The sequence below is a fragment of the Amblyomma americanum genome, chromosome 1 (assembly GCF_052857255.1).
Source record: "Amblyomma americanum isolate KBUSLIRL-KWMA chromosome 1, ASM5285725v1, whole genome shotgun sequence".
Lineage (NCBI taxonomy): Eukaryota > Metazoa > Arthropoda > Arachnida > Ixodida > Ixodidae > Amblyomma > Amblyomma americanum.
The window spans coordinates 360,068,344-360,080,802 of record NC_135497.1 but is presented as its reverse complement, the minus strand read 5'-3'; the positions used below and the strand labels follow the sequence as shown (position 1 = coordinate 360,080,802).

The window sequence follows — 12,459 nt, the reverse complement described above, 5'->3', positions numbered from 1 at the left end:
TAGTAGCCGAGCGTCCTAACCACTGAGTCACCACGGCGGGTCTGATTAAAAAGCCAGCAAATTTTAAAAGTGGTTTAAAAGCCAGTTTAAAAATTTCCTCCACGTGTAGCAGTTTTTTCGTGCAGAAGAGAACCGAGAAAATATCTTATATTTTCTTAGCTCCAGCTTGGTTAAAGCGGATAAAAAAAGCTCAGTACGAAACTAGAGCAGACGTGTGCTTCGTTCCGCATTCGTTCAAGCGGGAACTGGAAAGCAAGCACGATGTTGTGGCTAAGCCCCGAATTGTTCTTCAACTGAATGATAACGTGCATTATGCCCACTTTTCCTGCTTTTTTGTCACCGGCATTATTCATGATGTTGTCTGGAATAATTGTTGAATATGGTTTTAAGGACCACTAGGCTGTTTCCGTTCTTTTCTAGACTTCCATGCCTTAGAAAATAAGATTTTTTCCTAATTTCTGTCTTTTATTTTTGAGCCCTCCACTCACTCGTGGCGACCTGCGAGATTGTGATGAAAAGAAATGGACAGGAGAGCTAGGATTTCCTTCCGTCAGATCAGACAGACGGGTGCAGTCGTGCAACGATGCTTTGTGCTCCACCAAACAGGATCTGCCCGATCATGTCACAGAAGTTGACTCCGAGTGCGAAGCACCTAGCTATGAGGATGAACATGAAACGGCTGAAGATGAATCAACTATTGCGCGGTCAGGCTTGAAAAATCGCTGGAAAGGTCGCTGAAAACAAAATTGCTGCAGAGTAAGCTGTGATTCACAAGAAACAACCGAGCAGCCCGGCAATGTAGACACAACAATATATGAGCAAGCAGCCAGCGGTGGCTTAATAGAGCCCCAACGGCATTCGTGACATGAATACAAGCACCGCTGGTCGCTAGTGGTGAACAGCGCCATGCGCATCGGGAAAGGCCTGTAGCTGCCCCTTTTTGGAGGGTTAATTAGGCGCGCAAGAACTATAACTCGCGTAACACATGCTACAGTGACGAACAGGAGACATGAAGCAGCTTGCATTGAACCGCGCTATTAGGCTTTGGTAACTCAGGCAGCGTGAAGGTTACTGTTGTAAACCTCGGTACCGCTGACACAGCGACGAATGCACGCATGCTTCCTTCGCAGTCTTAACAGTCTTTTCTGATACTATATGTGTGGCATGGAAGGTAGCAGTGGTGCAAAGGCCGAAGGCAGAAAATCAAAACGGGGTATACAAATGTGCTCTTTGGCTCAGCCGGTTCCCTCCGTGCAGTAAGCGTTAAAGATGAATCAGCGCTAGACAGGAAGTTGCTTGAACCGGCACGTCGCACTGCGCTACTGTGCATGGCGCTTTCTTTTTGACCATTTAGTTCAGTACCTCTTCGAAAGTGGTAAACAAAGGCTCATTCATTCATTAAGACGATGGCCGAAACTAGTGTGCGACCCACTCCTTGTGAGACGTCTCAACAGAGTCAACTTCGAACGATCCCGTATGCGAAATTCAGAGGCTTGTGGCTTCCCCTTCAAGTAAGAAAAATAGTAACGTTCGGTGCACCGGCATCCTGTGCCGCATTATCTTTTGCACATGCTCAAGCGCGCTGAGACGGTGGCCAAGTGTGTGCGTGTGTGTGTGTGGGGTGGGGGGCGCAGGGCGAGCCGGCTTCGAAAAATGAGATGTAGCCGCCTCTCCTGAATTCTTTCCTCCCTCCATGGGTCAACCGGTATACATCTCCGCTAATACATCTCAGGTATGGACTGACGGACGGACAGAAATCTGTGGACAAAGAGAGATGAAAAAGTAGCCTCTAAACGCATTGCTGCATATAAAAATTGATTTAAACACGAAATCCTTTCTCTGTTCACTCATTCTTTCTTCGTTTCTCATTTTTATTTCCTTTATTTTCTCAAGTTTTTTATTTCTGGTTTATATTTTTTCTTGGGTTTTAACTTTCCACTCCTTGTTTTTATTTTTATTTTTAAATTTCGTGTTCTCGTTTGTTTTTATTTCAAACTTTGAATTTCTGTTTTTATTCATTTACTTATGTATTTCATTTCGTTTGACTGACAGGTGGAGCGGAAACTTCTTGGACACGTTTCTTCCATACAGGTCTTGAGCCCACTCATAATACAAAAAAAACTTCGCCTTAGAAAGCCTGCAAATAATTGGCAGCGGTGACGTCGTTTTCACCGCTTTCCATACGTTTCCTAGGACCGCGGTGTCTAAAGACGTCGTGCAGATTGTTTTCATTAGTCGCCGCCAGGAAATTCGCGCTTGCGCAGATCGGTCACAAAAAATAAGCTCAATCGCGCTCAGCCTTGCGACGAGGAGGCCAAGGTAAAGGACAGGTGGATGCACTCTTGCAGCGCAAATTGTAGCCTTACCAAGTACGTGAAAACTAAATTGAACAATTACCGTCTTTGCCAAAAGTAACAGAGCAGCCACGTCGGCGGCCGGGGCGGGCTTGCAGCCGATCAAAGGTGCTGCTGTCTTCGGCGCTGGCCGCTGCTCCCCGGCTGCGAGTGTAAACTGGCGACGTAAGCCTGAGCCCTCGCTCAGTACCCCAAATGCGCAAAATTTCTTGCCACACATGCTACCTGCTTACTTATCATCCGAGGAAGGAGGGCCACAGCGCGGGCTAACGTCACCCAGTTTACCCTCTCAGCCGGGGAGCTGTGGCGAGCGCCCGGAACCGCAGCGCCGCCGCTCGGCTGAGAGCCCGCTCCCGCTGCTGTCGCGGCTGCTCGGTTACTTTTGGCAGAAACGCTATATGTGCGCACATACACTTGCACAGAATGAATATATGTTCGTAAAAGCAGTCGCACCGTGGTCAGAATGGCAGAGCGGTCTAATGCGCCAGGTTTAAGCTCTGGTCCTCGTAAGAGGGCGTGGGTTCGAACCCCACTTCTGACAACATTCCTTTTTTAGCTTTGGCTTATTTTGGACCTACGGTGAACGTTACACGTACGCAGCACTAACATATTTTTATTAAGCAGCACTGCCCTGTTTTTTTTTTCATTTTTTGCTCTGTAGTCGGATACAATTAAAAAATTACAGGACTGCACTTATGTCTGCCTAAATGTGCACTAAGAGGAATCTGAACTCGTCTTTTTACTGCAGGAACTCGGTCTACACGTTCTGAGCATCCTTATAAACTTCGAATTATTTTCCTGTGTATCCGATTTCTCTAATTTAAATCGGATTAAACGTCCCGGCTCCCGCCTTTCTTTTTTTAACTCAACGCTGAAGGTAGGAAGAGTCAACCAACGCAAGGAGTGCCGCTCAGCCAGTCCCGTGGCGGCTTGCCGCTGTATCATCGGCTTAGTGATACGTAAACCAGAGTCCACGCGCATTTTTACTTCCGTGGGCCTAGTTTGCTGCTATGGTGTCTGCGACTGGAACTATTCAGTCACAGAAACCTAAAAACAAAACAAAATCGAAAGAGAAATGTCACGCGACTGTCTGAAAGGCACTCCATGCGTTGATTGACTCCTGCGACATTCAGCGTTGAGTTAAAAAACCAGGCCCTCCTCGGTTTTCTTAGTAGCTTTTAGTCGGGGCTCCTCGAGCAGCCTGCACCCCAGTGCCGCTCGAATGTGTTTGTTTTTATAACAAACGTTGGAGGCGAAATTTTAGAGGCGGTTTTGGGGAAAGGAAATGTCGCAGCATCCGTCTCAAATATCGGTGGACACAGGAACCGCGCCATAAGGGAAGGGATAAAGGAGAGACTGAGAGAACAAAGGAAGAGGTGCCGTAGTGTTGTGCTTCTAAATAATTTCGACCACCTGGGGACCTTTAACGTGCACTGACATCGCACAGCACACCGGCGCCTTTGCGTTTCGCCTCTATCGAAACGTGGCCGCCGCGGTAAGGTTCGTATAGTAGCCGAGCGTCCTAACCACTGAGTCACCACGGCGGGTCTGGTTTAAAAGCCAGGAAATTTTAAAAGTGGTTTAAAAGCCAGTTTAAAAATTTCCTCCACGTGTAGCAGTTTTTTCGTGCAGAAGAGAACCGATAAAATATCTTATATTTCCTTAGCTCCAGCTTGGTTAAAGCGGATAAAAAAAGCTCAGTACGAAACTAGAGCAGACGTGTGCTTCGTTCCGCATTCGTTCAAGCGGGAACTGGAAAGCAAGCACGATGTTGTGGCTAAGCCCCGAATTGTTCTTCAACTGAATGATAACGTGCATTATGCCCACTTTTCCTGCTTTTTTTGTCACCTCCATTATTCATGATGTTGTGTGGAATTATTGTTGAATATGTTTTTAAGGACCACTAGGCTGTTTCCGTTTTTTTTCTAGACTTCCATGCCTTAGAAAATAAGATTTTTTCCTAATTTCTGTCTTTTATTTTTGAGCCCTCCACTCACTAGTGGCGACCTGCGTGATTGTGATGAAAAGAAATGGACAGGAGAGCTAGGATTTCCTTCCGTCAGATCAGACTGACGGGTGCAGTCGTGCAACGACGCTTTGTGCTCCACCGAACAGGATCTGCGCGATCATGTCACAGTTGTTGACTCCGAGTGCGAAGCACCTAGCTATGAGGATGAACATGAAATGGCAGAAGATGAATCAACTACTGCGCGGTCAGGCTTGAAAAATCGCTGGAAAGGTCGCTGAGAACAAAATTGCAGCAGAGTAAGCTGCAATTCACAAGAAACAACCGAGCAGCCCGGCAATGTAGACGCCAACTATATCTGAACAAGCAGCCAGCGGTGGCTTAATAGAGCCACAACGGCATTCGAGACATGAATGCAAGCACCACTGGTCGCTAATTATGAACAGCGCTATGCGCATCGGGAAAGGCCCGTAGCTTCCCCTTTTTGGAGGGATAATAAGCGTGCAAGAACTATAACTCGCGCAACACGTGCTACAGTGACGAACAGGAGACATGAAGCAGCTTGCATTGAACCGCGCTATTAGGCTATGGTAACTCAGGCAGCTCGAAGGTTACTGTTGTAAGCCCCGGTACCGCTAACACAACGACGAATGCACGCACGCTTCTTTCGCAGTCTTAACAGTCTTTTCCAGTACTATATGTGTGGCATAGAAGGTAGAAGTGGTGCAAAGGCCGAAGGCAGAAACTCAAAACGGGGTATACAAAGGTGCTCGTTGGCTCAGCCGGTTCCCTCCGGGCAGTAAGCGTTAAAGATGAATCAGCGCTAGACAGGAAGTTGCTTGAACCGGCACGTCGCACTGCGCTACTGTGCATGGCGCTTTCTTTTTGACCATTTAGTTCAGTACCTCTTCGAAAGTGGTAAACAAAGGCTCATTCATTCATTCAGACGACGGTCGAAACTATTGTGCGACCCACTCCTTGTGAGACGTCTCAACAGAGTCAACTTCGAACGATCCCGTATGCGAAATTCAGAGGCTTGTGGCTTCCCCTTCAAGAAAGAAAAATAGTAACGTTGGGTGCACCGGCATCCTGTGCCGCATTATCTTTTGCACATGCTCAAGCGCGCTGAGACGGTGGCCAAGCGTGTGCGTGTGTGTGTGGGGTGGGGGGCGCAGGGCGAGCCGGCTTCAAAAAACGAGACATAGCCGCCTCTCCTGATTTCTTTCCTCCCTCCATTGGTCTACCGATATACATCTCCGCTAATACATCTCAGGTATGAACTGACGGACGGACAGAAATCTGTGGACAAAGAGAGATGAAAAAGTAGCCACTAAACGCATTGCTGCATTTAAAAATTGATTTAAACGCGAAATCCTTTCTCTGTTCACTCATTGTCCCTTCATTTCTCATTTTTATTTCCTTTATTTTCTCAAGTTTTTATTTCTGGTTTATATTTTTATTTCTTGGGTTTTAACTTTCCACTCCTTGTTTTTATTTTTATTTTTAAATTTCGTGTTCTCGTTTGTTTTTATTTCAAACTTTGAATTTCTGTGTATAATAATTTACTTATATCTTTCATTTCGTTTGACTGACAGGTGGAGCGGATACAACTTGGACACGTTTCTTCCATACAGGTCTTGAGCCCACTCATAACACAAGAAAAACTTCGCCTTAGAAAGCCTGCAAATAATTGGCAGCGGTGACGTCGTTTTCACCGCTTTCCATACGTTTCCTAGGACTGCGGTGTCTAAAGACGTCGTGCAGATTGTTTTCATTAGTCGCCGCCAGGATTCGCGCTTGCGCAGATCGGTCACACGAAATAAGCTCAATCGCGCTCAGCGTTGCGAGGAGGAGGCCAAGGTAAAGGACAGGCGGATGCACTCCTGCAGTGCAAATTGTAACCTTACCAAGTATGTGAAAACTGAGTTGAACAATTACCGTCTTTGCCAAAAGTAACCGAGAAGCCACGTCGGTGGCCGGGGCGGGCTTGCAGCCGATCAAAGGTGCTGCTGTCTTCGACGCTGGCCGCTGCTCCCCGGCTGCGAGTGTAAACTGGCGACGTAAGCCTGAGCCCTCGCTCAGTACCCAAATGCGCAAAATTTCTTGTCACACATGCTACCTCTTACTTATCATCCGAGGAAGGAGGGCCACAGCGCGGGGTTACGTCACCCAGTTTACACTCTCAGCCGGGGAGCAGTGCCCAGCGCCTGGAACCACAGCGCCGCCGCTCGGCTGAGAGCCCGCTCCCGCTGCTGTCGCGGCTGCTCGGTTACTTTTGGCAGAAACTCTACATGTATGCACATACACTTGCACAGAATGAATATATGTTCGTAAAAGCAGACGCAACGTGGTCAGAATGGCCGAGCGGTCTAAGGCGCCAGATTTAAGCTCTGGTCCTCGTAAGAGGGCGTGGGTTCGAACCCCACTTCTGACAACATTCCTTTTTTAGCTTTGGCTTATTTTGGACCTACGGTGAACGTTACACGTACGCAGCACTAACATATTTTTATTAAGCAGCACTGCCCTGTTTTTTTTCATTTTTTGCTCTGTAGTCGGATACAATTAAAAAATTAGAGGACTGCACTTATGTCTGCTTAAATGTGCACTAAGAGGAATCTGAACTCGTCTTTTTACTGCAGGAACTCGGTCTACACGTTCTGAGCATTCTTATAAACTTCGAACTATTTTCCTGTGTATCCGATTTCTCTAATTTAAATCGGATTAAACGTCCCGGCTCCCGCCTTTCTTTTTTTAACTCAACGCTGAAGGTAGGAAGAGTCAACCAACGCAAGGAGTGCCGCTCAGCCAGTCCCGTGGCGGCTTGCCGCTGTATCATCGGCTTAGTGATACGTAAACCAGAGTCCACGCGCATTTTTACTTCCGTGGGCCTAGTTTGCTGCTATGGTGTCTGCGACTGGAACTATTCAGTCACAGAAACCTAAAAACAAAACAAAAGCGAAAGAGAAATGTCACGCGATTGTCTGAAAGGCACTCCATGCGTTGAATGACTCCTGCTACCTTCAGCGTTGGGTTAAAAACCTGGCCCTCCTCGGTTTTCTTAGTAGCTTTTTGTCGGGGCTCCTCGAGCAGCCGCCACCCCGGTGCCGCTCGAATATGTTTGTTTTTAAAACAAACGTTGGAGGCGAAATTCTAGAGGTGGTTTTGGGGAAAGGAAATGTCGCAGCATCCGTCTCACATATCGGTGGACTCAGGAACCGCGCCATAAGGGAAGGAATAAAGGAGGGACTGAGAGAACAAAGGAAGAGGTGGCTTAGTGGAGTGCTCCGAAATAATTTCGACCACCTGGGGACCTTTAACGTGCACTGACATCGCACAGCACACCGGCGCCTTTGCGTTTCGCCTCTATTGAAACGAGGCCGCCGCGGTAAGGTTCGTATAGTAACCGAGCGTCCTAACCACTGAGCCACCACGGCGGGTCTGGTTTAAAAGCCAGGAAAATTTAAAAGTGGTTTAAAAGCCAGTTTAAAAATTTCCTCCACGTGTAGCAGTGTTTTCGTGCAGAAGAGAACCGAGAAAATATCTTATATTTTCTTAGCTCCAGCTTGGTTAAAGCGGATAAAGAAAGCTCAGTACGAAACTAGAGCAGACCTGTACTTCGTTCCGCATTCGTTCAAGCGGGAACTGGAAAGCAAGCACGATGTTGTGGCTAAGCCCCGAATTGTTCTTCAACTGAATGATAACGTGCATTATGCCCACTTTTCCTGCTTTTTTTGTCACCGCCATTATTCATGATGTTGTCTGGAATAATTGTTGAATATGTTTTTAAGGACCACTAGGCTGTTTCCGTTTTTTTCTAGACTTCCATGCCTTAGAAAATAAGATTTTTTCCTAATTTCTGTCTTTTATTTTTGAGCCCTCCACTCACTCGTGGCGACCTGCGAGATTGTGATGAAAAGAAATGGACAGGAGAGCTAGGATTTCCTTCCGTCAGATCAGACAGACGGGTGCAGTCGTGCAACGATGCTTTGTGCTCCACCGAACAGGATCTGCGCGATCATGTCACAGATGTTTACTCCGAGTGCGAAGCACCTAGCTATGAGGATGAACATGAAAGGGCTGAAGATGAATCAACTACTGCGCGGTCAGGCTTGAAAAATCGCTGGAAAGGTCGCTGAGAACAAAATTGCAGCAGAGTAAGCTGCAATTCACGAGAAACAACCGAGCAGCCCGGCAATGTAGACGCCAACTATATCTGAACAAGCAGCCAGCGGTGGCTTAATAGAGCCACAACGGCATTCGAGACATGAATGCAAGCACCGCTGGTCGCTAATTATGAACAGCGCCATGCGCATCGGGAAAGGCCCGTAGCTTCCCCTTTTTGGAGGGATAATTAGGCGTGCAAGAACTATAACTCGCGCAACACGTGCTACAGTGACGAACAGGAGACATGAAGCAGCTTGCATTGAACCGCGCTATTAGGCTTTGGTAACTCAGGCAGCGTGAAGGTTACTGTTGTAAGCCCCGGTACCGCTAACACAACGACGAATGCATGCACGCTTCTTTCGCAGTCATAACAGTCTTTTCCGGTACTATATGTGTGGCATGGAAGGTAGAAGTGGTGCAAAGGCCGAAGGCAGAAACTCAAAACGGGGTATACAAAGGTGCTCGTTGGCTCAGCCGGTTCCCTCCGGGCAGTAAGCGTTAAAGATGAATCAGCGCTAGACAGGAAGTTGCTTGAACCGGCACGTCGCACTGCGCTACTGTGCATGGCGCTTTCTTTTTGACCATTTAGTTCAGTACCTCTTCGAAAGTGGTAAACAAAGGCTCATTCATTCATTCAGACGACGGTCGAAACTATTGTGCGACCCACTCCTTGTGAGACGTCTCAACAGAGTCAACTTCGAACGATCCCGTATGCGAAATTCAGAGGCTTGTGGCTGCCCCTTCAAGAAAGAAAAATAGTAACGTTGGGTGCACCGGCATCCTGTGCCACATTATCTTTTGCACATGCTCAAGCGCGCTGAGACGGTGGCCAAGCGTGTGCATGTGTGTGTGGGGTGGGGGGCGCAGGGCGAGCCGGCTTCAAAAAATGAGACATAGCCGCCTCTCCTGATTTCTTTCCTCCCTCTATTGGTCTACCGATATACATCTTCACTAATACATCTCAGGTATGAACTGACGGACGGACAGAAATCTGTGGACAAAGAGAGATTAAGAAGTAGCCACTAAACGCATTGCTGCATATAAAAATTGATTTAAACGCGAAATCCTTTCACTGTTCACTCATTGTCTCTTCATTTCTCAATTTTATTTCCTTTATTTTCTCAAGTTTTCGATTTGTGTTTTACATTTTTATTTCTTGGGTTTTAACTTTCCACTCGTTGTTTTTTTTATTTTTAAATTTTGTGTTCTCGTTTGTGTTTATTTCAAACTTTGAATTTGTGTTTTTAATAATTTACTTATATATTTCATTTCGTTTGACTGACAGGTGGAGCGGATACATCTTGGACACGTTTCTTCCATACAGGTCTTCAGCCCACTCATAACACAAGAAAAACTTCGCCTTAGAAAGCCTGCAAATAATTGGCAGCGGTGACGTCGTTTTCACCGCTTTCCATACGTTTCCTAGGACCGCGGTGTCTAAAGGCGTCGTGCAGATTGTTTTCATTAATCGCCGCCAGGATTCGCGGTTGCGCAGATCAGTCACACGAAATAAGCTCAATCGCGCTCAGCGTTGCGAGGAGGAGGCCAAGGTAAAGGACAGGCGGATGCACTCCTGCAGTGCAAATTGTAACCTTACCAAGTATGTGAAAACTGAGTTGAACAATTACCGTCTTTGCCAAAAGTAACCGAGCAGCCACGTCGGTGGCCGGGGCGGGCTTGCAGCCGATCAAAGGTGCTGCTGTCTTCGACGCTGGCCGCTGCTCCCCTGCTGCGAGTGTAAACTGGCGACGTAAGCCTGAGCCCTCACTCAGTACCCCAAATGCGCAAAATTTCTTCCCACACATGCTACCTCTTATCATCCGAGGAAGGAGGAAGGAGGGCCACAGCGCGGGCTTACGTCACCCAGTTTACACTCTCAGCCGGGGAGCAGTGGCCAGCGCCTGGAACCGCAGCGCCGCCGCTCGGCTGAGAGCCCGCTCCCGCTGCTGTCGCGGCTGCTCGGTTACTTTTGGCAGAAAGGCTACATGTATGCACATACACTTGCACAGAATGAATATATGTTCGTAAAAGCAGTCGCACCGTGGTCAGAATGGACGCATTAGCAAGTGTGTTTGGCTACTGGGTGCGGCCCATTTTCTTCAGTGACCACTGTATGGTGTCTCTTCAGATAGGAAAGTACACTCGGCATGTACTTCACCCTCGATGGGAGTTGTGGAAGATGAATAACTGTCTGCTCTCAGACGAAATCTTTCAGCGTGCTGTACCTACTTGTTTGAAGGACGTATGGTCACGCCGTGATCTTTCCATTTTTCAAAAGTGGGACTTGTTTAAACAGGAGATCAAAAACTTGGCAATTGAGGCCTCAGCAAGAATCGCTTTCCTGAAGAGACACCACCTTCGTGAGCTTGGGCGCACCCTAACGGAGCTACATGAGCTAGAGAGGGTAAGCCCGGGTGCCTATCTCGAAGAGATTAATAACGTAAAAGCACAGCTTCAACAATTTGCGACAGACAGATATAAGGGGGCCTTGATACGATCTAGGTCCCGAAGGTTTCTTGATGAGCAACCTTCTCGTCGGGCCCTGAGTGATGAAAGAGAGAATGCTCTTGCGAAGGAAATATTGGAAATTCAGTATGGTGATTGCACATACAGTGATGCGCCTGGTATTCTTGCTGCTTTCTTCGACTATTATCGGAAGCTGTTTGGCAGTTGCGAAGATCCAAGTCAGGGTTTCGATTACAGTTCCTTGCTCGGAAACTTCCCTCGACTTGATGATGAGAAGTGTGCTATAGTGAAGGGACCTATCACTTTGGATGAAATTCAATCAGCCATTTCTGCCCTGCAGAGCCAGAAATCTCCTGGGCCAGATGGTATTACTAGCGAATTCTATAAAACATTTTCGCCTTGCCTAGTGCCTGTTTTGATGGAAGTTTTCAAAGCATCTTATGATGTGGGTGTCCTGCCTCCCACTTTTTATTCTGGGCACACAATATTAATTCCCAAAAGCAAAGATACTAATCGGTTGAAAACTGTGGAGGGATATCGTCCAATTTCCCTTTGCAATGTTGATTACAAAATTTTTGCCAAGGTTCTTAGCAGTCGTCTGCAGCTCGTCATTATGGACTTGATAGGTCCGCATCAGGTCTGTGATATTAGAGGCCGCAGTATTCAAACACATATGCATATTGCACGTTCAGTATTAGAGACAGTATCTGATGAGATAGGCCAAGTAGCTCTGATTCAAATTGACTTGGCTAAGGCGTTTGATAAAGTTCGGCACGATTTCTTGTTCGCGGTCTTGGAGTATGCAAATATTGGTGACGTCTTGCTCAAAGGCATAAGGCTGTGCTATAAGAACTCCTATACAAGGGTTATTGTTAATCAGGAGCTAACGAAACCAGTACCACTAGAAGCATCTGTTCGTCAAGGATGTGCTCTGTCTCCATTGTTGTTTGTCCTATATCTGGAACCCCTCTGTCTCAGTATAATTAACAGCGCAGCTATCCGCGGTTTCTCTCTGGCTCAATGTGAAGTTAAAGTTTTAGCTTACGCTGATGATGTCGCCCTCTTTTGTTCTGACAAAAAGAGTGTACTCGAGGCTCTAAACTTGACTAAACAGTTCTGCAATGTATCAGGCGCGGCTCTTAATTTAGAGAAATCCAAAGGCTTTTGGTTGGGTCATTGGGGAACTAGGCCAAGCCAGTTCGGTGGTATATGCTGGAACTGTAGCCCTCTTGAGTACCTAGGCGTTCCGCTGCACCAGGTTCGCAACAGTACAGCCTACTGGGATTCACAAACTGTAACTCTACGGCGGCAAACACAGGCTTGGATGGGTAGGGAACTCTCAATGTTTGCGAGGGCACAGGTCTGTAACATTTTTTTTGTTTGCAAAGCTCGCGTATGTCCTTCAAGTCCTGCATTGTGCGAGGAGGAAGGTGCAAGCAATACATAGAATATTTGCAGCATTCGTTTGGCGCTCTCAATGGGAGCCGATGAGGCGTGACAACTTGTTCC

General features: G+C 47.1%; 2 non-coding genes across 2 annotated transcripts; both read left to right on the top strand.

Moving 5' to 3' along the window:
• The first annotated feature begins 2,811 nt into the window (after positions 1 to 2,811).
• TRNAL-UAA (transfer RNA leucine (anticodon UAA)) lies at positions 2,812 to 2,895 on the top strand. Its single transcript has one exon. It is a non-coding gene; the product is annotated as a tRNA-Leu (tRNA).
• Positions 2,896 to 6,670: 3,775 nt separating this feature from the next.
• TRNAL-UAA (transfer RNA leucine (anticodon UAA)) lies at positions 6,671 to 6,754 on the top strand. The gene has a single exon. It is a non-coding gene; the product is annotated as a tRNA-Leu (tRNA).
• Positions 6,755 to 12,459: the final 5,705 nt, after the last annotated feature.